General features: G+C 42.9%; 1 pseudogene; it reads left to right on the top strand.

The window, feature by feature from the left end:
• Nucleotides 1-1,238: 1,238 nt before the first annotated feature.
• On the top strand, nucleotides 1,239-7,750 carry LOC139030251 (small ribosomal subunit protein eS6-like; annotated as a pseudogene).
• Nucleotides 7,751-8,660: the final 910 nt, after the last annotated feature.

Here is an 8,660-nt window from a genome sequence, read left to right on the forward strand (position 1 = left end):
GGTGAGCAAAGTTGCCTATATTTCGAGAGCCTGAGAGACTTGGGATTAGATGAGAGGGTGAGATATTTGAGATATTTGACTCTTGGCCTATAACCCATTGCAGATGTCCATTCATTCATGCAGCAAACTTTTACTGCTCTCACCAACTACTTTAGGCTCTGGAGATACTAAGATACTAAATCTTAATTCTGGGCCTCAAGAGCTTTCAGTCAAGCAGAGAAAACTGGACATGTAAGCACAGGAATTCCGACAGCCCTCCTCCTAGCCTTTTAGTCAGATCTGCAGGCGGAAGGCAGTACAGTGCAGTTAAGTGTGAGAGAGTAGAAAGTATGTGTTGGTCTCTGCCCCTGGCTGCTGGCACAAGAAACTCTTGTAATTTCCTAAGTGATAAAAGCACTAGGAACATCTTTTGTTCTAATGTTTGTCTCTGACCACAGTTCCTGAAACAGCACTCTTGAAACCCTTGTAATCTGCTGGGTGATAAGGGCATCTTTTGTTCAAATGAGGTGACTTTTGGGTCCACTCCTGGATGAGGGCTGGTCACAAGCAACAACGAGCCTTTATTAGGAGCTTGGAATTTTCAGCCACATCTTCCGCTCTCTTGATAAAGGAGAAGGGCTGAAAATGGAGTTAATGATTGATCACAAGTATGTGATGAATCTTCCATAAAATTCCAGTCGTATGGGGTTCTGAAAGCGTCCAGGTTGTTGAACAGGTGGAGGTGCGAGGAGAGCGGTACACCCAAGAGGTCATGGAAGCCCCACCCATCACCCCACACACCTTGCCCCATACATCTCTTCCATCTGGTTGTTCATCTGTTTCCTTTATCATGTCCTTTTGGAATAAACTGGGAAGCCTAAATAAATGTTTCCCTGAGTTCTGTGAGCCACTCTAGCAAATTAATCAGATCTAAGGAGGAAGAAGTCATGAGACTTCATGGCTTCCCTGGCGGCTTCCCAGGCTTTCCTGCTGGCTCAGATGATAAAGAATCCACCTGCAATGTGGGAGACCTGGGTTCCATCCCTGGGTTGGGAAGAACCCCTGGAGGAAGGCATGGCAACCCACTCCAGTATTCCTGGCTGGAGAACGCCCATGGACAGAGGAACCTGGCGGGTTGCAGTCCACGGGGTTGAAAAGAATCGGAAATGATTGAGTGACTAAGCACAGCACAGCACAAGGGGGAAGAAGTCATGAGAACCTCTGATTTGTAGCCAAATTGGACAGAAGTTGTGGGTGACATGAAGACCTACTACTTGAGGTTGGCATCTAAAGTGGCTGTCAGTCTCAGGGAGCTGAACCCTGAATCTGTGGGATCTGACACTCTCTCCAGGTAGGCAGTGTCAGAACTGAATTAAATTAGAGGATACCCAGCCGGTGTCAGAGAATTGCTTGGTGCAGGAAATACCCACACACGTTTGGTGACCAGAGTGTTAGAGGTGCAGGAATCCATGTGCGTGGTAAAGAAAGACACACGAGAGATGGACAGGACTGGGTTGTTTTGTTTTCTGAGGGTATGGAGGGTCTGTTTTTTGTATTTAGCACATTAAGGTAACAGGCTGACTTGCCAACTGACATTCCAATACTGCCTGTTTCTTCTTTTAAAAAAAAATATTTTTTTTTAATTGAAGGATAATTGCTTAACAGAATCTTGTAGTTTTCTGTCAAACATCAACATGAATCAGCCATAGGTATACCCACGTCCCCTCCTCCCTCCATAACCTCCCTTTCCCATCCCACCCTTCTGGATTGTCACAGAGCCCCTGTTTGAGTTCCCTGAGCCATACAGCTAATTCCCATTGGCTATCTAGTTTACACGTAACCTGGACAAGATGGTTTCCATCTCAGTCTCAGTTTTCACACTGATAAAAACTAATTAAATGCCTATCACATGCAGTTCTTGTACAAAACATTTGAAAACTTCCTTGCACAGCATTCAGTGATTGGTGAGTTCAATAGTTCTAGAAAGCTTTTCCCCTTCCTTTGTTACTTACTCTTCTTTTCCCCCCACTTTTATCTCTTTCAATCTAGCTTGTTCTGGATGTTGCTTTAAATTTTTAAGCTCTCCAAATATTTTTTGGCATCATAAGTCACTGGGTGATGGGCAGAACTTATAATGAGAAGTGCCAGTACTTATTAAAATGAACCCAGATGAACCCACATGGCCTTGATGCTCAGAAGAAGCACACTGATTGTGTTACTTCTTTGAAGGGCAGAAAATTACTAAGGAGTGAATCCTTAATTATTTGGTCTCTCATTTGTGAAGGATCTTTTGATGGTCCTGCTCTGGGGTTCTCACACACACAAAAATTCTTCTGGGCCTTGAGCATTCCAGACTCAAAGGTGAAACAAAGGACCAAGAGCCGGAAAGTCATACATTTTAATCCCAGGACAGATGCTGTTTCCCTTGTTGGCCATTGGTGAATTAGTTCCCCCCACCACTTTCCCATCAGCAATGCAGAAATCAATTATTTCCTTGTCTCACTTGAGGGCTGAGAGACTTAATTAAGCTTTTGGAAGATGGTTGTTAGTTAACCTAATTCTCTCTGTAAACTAACAACCCTTTGCTTTCCTAATCATACCTCCCAAACTTTTCATAAATTAGTCTCCTTTTCCTAAAGTCAGAATCTAGGATGACTGTTATTTTTACACCTGGTCACTTCTATACTTTGTGTGGGCTGCATGCTCAGTCATGCCCAACTCTTTGTGACCCTATGGAATGTATGCCCAACTCTTTGTGACCCTATGGAATGTAGCCTGCCAGGTCCTTCTGTCCACAGAATTTCCCAGGCAAGAATACCAGAGCGGGTTGCCATTTCCTCCTCCAGGAGATCTTCCCGGCCCAGGGATTGAACCTCCATCCGCTGCATTTCCTGCATTGGCAGGCAGATTCTTTACCACTGTGCCACATCGGAAGCCCATTCATTTCTATAAATGGTTTTCAATGATGTTATTATCTCTTTCTCGTAACAGGCCCAAGACAGGAAAAATCTATGGAGAGAGAGCATCTCAGGCATGACCAAGACCGATGGTGCTCGTGAGAGAAACACCCTTCTCTAAAAGAGATGCCCTTTGCTCCTTGTGCGCCAAACAGAGAATTGCATAGAGAGGAGATGAAACTTGCTTCCTTTGCAGTGGCTTGAATCAAGAGTCCTTCCTGGCACAAGGAACAGTCTCTGAGAGTCTTGGAGGTGTGATTAGGAAAGCTGTTTCAGACACAGGTTCAACCTTGGCTCTAACACCTCCTAGTTGAGAAACCCTGAGTCTTTATTTGCATAATTCACAATCTCTTTATCTGTAAATAACAAAGATAAAGTCTTCCTCACAGGCTTATGGTGAGGAAGAAGTGAAGCCACATGAATTTCCCTCTTCATATTTCCTTGAACATCTGATCAGTTTCTACAACTAGATTATAATAAACCCCTTGAGGACAGAGATTGCTCAAGTATATGCAGCCTTTCTCAACAGAGGTTCCACAAGAGAACCAAACTCCACGGAACATTGTGTGAGTGACTGTTCTCTCAGTTCTCCTAAGGAAGATGTAGAACTTGTACCATTTTAGATGCACAGGAAAGAGATTAATTCATTTCCTACAATGGATGCCTTAGGGCATTAGGTCTCAATTCTTTCCTACAACCTGGTTAAGAAGTGCTGATAACACTCTCTCTGTAAAAGGTAAACTCCAAACTTGCAGTGGTGTAATGTAATAGAAGTATATGTCTAAGGGTATTCCAAACTGGCAGGAATAAAATCATTCAGGCCTTAAAGGGAAAGAGCAGGAAGCGAGAGGTTTTCTAGTCACATTCGATTAGCTGGACCACAGGTGCAGAGTACAAGGCAGGTTGGGAAATGTAGTCCAGCCGTGGAGGCAGGGAGAAGAGAATGCTCGTAGGTCTCTGCCAAATATAAGGATTATCCTCCTGTATTTAGGCTTTCTTGTAGTATCACACAATAGGTGATGCTGTTCAGTTAAAGAGTGAAATTGACATGTAAATGAGTGAGTCAGTCACTCACAGTTAATCAGTCTCCACCTGCTGAATTCCTCCCTTTGCGCTACGTCCTCCTTCCCTCCGAACCCTTTCTCCAGTCAGATGCCACAGTAAGACCCAGATAAATTGATCTGCAGTGTCAAACAGTGTTTGGAAAGAGCACTTGGCTTCAACTTCCAAAGCCTTGGACTTGAGTCTCAGTTGGATCAATTACCAGCTGGGTGACCTGGGACCAGTTGCAGTTTACCTATCATTACAGATAGACATTACATGCTCCTTTGTCTGTAGTGGAAACAATGGCTTATGGCCCAACTCACGGTTTTGGAGGAAACCATAGGGCTTAATATAAGTTTAGATACTTTGGGAAGTGCCATATAAATATAAATGCTATTGATATTCATTCATCCATGTTGTTATTAACTGGAAATACTCCAGGCATTTCTCCTAAAAGGGCACCTGTATTATAAGAGAAAACTGAAGAGACTTCTAATGGTGAAATATCAGGCACTTCCTTGAAAAGCCATGCTTCCCACTCAATGTTCCTGCGTCCTAGTAGTGGCATAAGAATTTCCATAAATGCCGTCTCAGGGGGACCAGAGTATGGGGCTATTGTTTGGATCTGTAATGATGGTGTGCTCCAGGACAAGGAGGGACGTGAAAACTTGAGACAGTTATGTCATTTTAATTCAAATCTGCATGGGACATGGAAAGAAGAAAAGAAGGGAGGGAGGCAGGGAGCGGGCAGAGATGGAGTACCACCCCCACCGTTGTTGCATCTCTGGCAACACAAGTGAACATCGGTTGTCTCAACTGGATTATTTCTTCCAAAGGAAAGGATTATAGAGAATCAGGGAGAAAGTCAAGGTTCATCGAATCTTTGAAATGGGACAAAAGAAAAAAATCCTTTGTCATTTGCATGGAAACAGGTCTAGGTAAATTCTATATTAAGCTATTCATCATCTGTGGAATAAGGGTTTGAGGGCAACCTGCTGTCAGAGACCTCATCTCAGGAAGGGAGGGGATATGATGTTAAGAAAAGATACAGATTATAGAGCAAAGTAGAGCTGGGTTCATATTTTTGCTCTGCCACTATTTCTAGTATGACTATGGGAAAACCTCTCTGCATTTCTGGAAAACAGTAATTCCTATGCCAAAGGTTTGCCATAAAGACTAGATACAAAAAAATGCTGTTAGCCTGCTTAGCACGTAGTAGGCTTTCAATACATGTAGGTTGTTATTATTAAAACAGACCAAAGCATCCACTGCCTCAGTGATGTAGTGATTGACATACTCATTTCTGGACATCCAAGAAATCGCAAAGATTGAAAGGGGGCTAAATATCACTGCCTCTGGGGAAGAGGGGTCTTTCCTTACCATCCTGCTGCTGCTACTGCTACATCGCATCAGTCGTGTCCAACTCTGTGCAACCCCACAGATGGTAGCCCACCAGGCTCCTCTGTCCCTGGGATTCCCCAGGCAGACCATCCTAACCCAGAGTAAATTCTCTCAGCGACTCCATAACTGGGCATGCATTTGTGTACTTGGGTTTTGTCTATCTTTTCATCCAAAATTAAGCTCAAAGAGGACAGAGAGCTTGTCTGTCTTGTCCATGGTGCTTCAGTGTGGGACACAGTCTGGAATGCCATGAGCTCAATAAGTGGCTGCTGGAAGGAAAGCAGGGAAGGAAGCAGGGCCGCCTGAATGATTAGTAAACATTTTAACACCGACAACCCTCGTATCCCACGGAGAGGGCTGCATCCTGAAACGCAGATACCCCTGGGAAAGGCAGCAGCTGACTGAAATGCATCCTGACGTGTAAAGGACTCCTATGAGATTCCTGCCCGGAAAAGAGTCTCCAGAAAAGGTGGGAGGGGAAATGGGGGCAGGGAAGGAGCTTGTCTGGCTGTCACCTGGGCACCTGAATCCAGGTGTGCATGTGGGTTAGGAGGAAGCCCTCCCCAGCGCAACCTGCCCATACAGAACCCAATTTGCATGCATCACCCACACCCTTGGTGGAGCATCCATCTTCCTTTTCATCAGTGCTTGTGGGGCAAGGGAAAAAAATACCTTTCAAGACCAGACATGAATCTTGCAAGTAAGCAAGTTTTACTCTACCCTGTTGTGTGGGTTTTAACCTTTGATAATACCCAAAGGGCAGATGGAAATGCTGAAGTAACGCACTGTAAAACTTCTGTGCTGGGCAGGGAAACTCTAGCCATGAAAAATAAACAAAGAAAAAAGCATGAAAGCTACCATGAATCTTTTCTGCCAGAAAGAGGCATGCAGACCCACTTCTCTGTTCTCTCAATCTCTCCTTTCCACCCATCTCTGCTCTTCCCTCTCTCCTTCCTCCTTTCCTCCATCTCCTCCTCCTCTTTCATCTTATTCTTCATCCCTCTTCTCTTCCTACTCTCCCTTCTCTCTCTCTCTCTGTGAATGAGACCGAGTTTCATGCTAGGTGGGGACAAGGAAGGAAACGATGTGGCATTTATGAAACACCTGCTATGTGCCAGTCACCGTGCTGGTAACACCTCCACATGTTATTTCATCAAACCATCCTCACGGCCACGGAGCAGTCATCCTCCCCATCATGGACCCTTAACAGTTAACTTGTCTGAGATCACACAGCTAATCAGACATCTGTCAGGCTTCACCAGATATACTACTCAGATATTTTGAATTTCATTCAAACTGAGGAATGGCTCTCGTATATGCACACGCTATGCTCTTTCATCCATTAGTATGGTTTCCTGTGGAAATAAAAGATGTATACAAAGAGGCCACAATGAGACCATTGATTATAACACTGCTTTGGGTGGGAAAAAATAACCTAAATATCCAATAGTTGGGGCTGGCCAACTAAATTATGGGATACCTGTGTATAAGAAGGCTCAAAGATATTGTGATTTTTCATTTATTGCCATAGAGATTAATTTTATTTGTTGCTGATTTGTTATTACGAGGAAGGGACTCTTTCGTGGCACCTTGGAGGCAGCCTGCTGCCTCAGAATAAAGCTGAACATCTCTTTCCCCACCACTGGCTGCTGGAAGCTCATTGAAGTGGACAATGAACAAAAACTTCGTATCTTCTATAAGAAGCACATGGCCACAGAAGTTGCTGCTGATCCTCTGGGTGAAGAATGGAAGGATTCTGTGTGTCTGAATCAGTGGCAGTAACAACAAACAGGGCTTCCCCAGGAAGCAGGGTTTCCCCAGGAAGGAGGGTGTCTTGACCTATGGCCAAGTCCACCTGCTGCTGAGTAAGGGGCATTCCTATTACAGACCAAGGAGGACAGGAGAAAGAAAGACTTAATCTGTTCACGGTTGCATTGTGGATGCCAATCTGAGTGTTGACAATTTGGTCATCCTAAAAAAGGGGGGATAAGCGTATTCCTGGACTCACTAATACTACTGTGCCTCGTCGCCTGGGGTCCAAAAGAGCTAGCAGAATCTGCAAACATTTCAGTCTCTCTAAAGAAGATGGCATCCACCTGGATGTTGTGAGAAAGTCCCTCAACAAAGAAGGTAAGAAACCAGGACCAGAGTGCATAAGATTCAATGTCTTGTCACTGCAGGTGTTCTGGGCATATTGCTCTGAAGAAACAGCATACTAAGAAAAATAAGGAAGAGGCTGCAGAACATGCTAAACTTTTGGCCAAGAGGATAAAGAGGCAAAAGAAAACTGCCAGGAGTAAATCACCAAGAGACGGAGGCTGTCCTCTCTAAGAGCTCCTACTTCTAAGTCTAAATCCAGTCAAAAATGAGATGTAAAATGGAAAAAAAAAAAAAAGTTCAGAAAAAAAAAAATGAGATGTAACAAATAAACAAAATCAGACTTCAAAAAAAAATAAAGGGAAGGGATTCAAACAATACGTAAAATACTATCTGGGGCACTTACCTGGAGATCCAGCGGTTAAGACTCTCCCCTCCAATACAGATCCCTGGTTGGGGAACAAAGATCCTGCAAGCCGTGCTACAGCAAAAAGAAAGAAAGAAAACAAAAAACAAATAAAAAATTTTAAATAAAATATTATTTGGGGAAAAATATCTATAAGTAAACATATGCAATACATTCAAAAAGAATGTAAACAAAGTAACACTTTATCTTTGAATAGAAGGATTATAGGTAATTTTTATCTTATTTTGCTTTTGTGTAGTCTTACATGCTTTTTTTTTATGATCAGCCTGCATCTCTTGAGCAATTAGTTTGTTCTAGTTTTTTCTTCTTAAGAGTAATTTTTAGAATGATTAGAAAGCTGCTTTCTAAAGCATTTTGCTGGAGGGCCCAGAATTTGGAAACATCTCTATTCTTTTGTTGCTACTACTAAAAGGAGAAATGAAAATCCTAGCCAAATCCTGACATTTGGCCAATATAGTTTCTTTTTTTAATTACATTGTCAGCCGCTGATTAAAATGTAAGCGCCTGCAAACAGAAAACATGTCCTTTTTTCCTCTTTAATCCATGTCCCTTTGTGATGTTCAGTGACTATTCATGGTTCTTTGATTTCTTCCCGTTACTTCTTTGGTTTTAGGTTGGGTTTTTTGTTTTTTTTTTTTCCTATTTTATACCAGAAGCTTATTCATTTGGACTCTTTTAAAATCTAGTTTTTGAAAAATGAAAATGAAGACAAGATTGAAACTTACTTTTTTCTTTGAATAAAATTCAAGATTGTT

Source organism: Odocoileus virginianus, chromosome 21 (assembly GCF_023699985.2).
Source record: "Odocoileus virginianus isolate 20LAN1187 ecotype Illinois chromosome 21, Ovbor_1.2, whole genome shotgun sequence".
NCBI classification, from domain to species: Eukaryota; Metazoa; Chordata; class Mammalia; order Artiodactyla; family Cervidae; genus Odocoileus; species Odocoileus virginianus.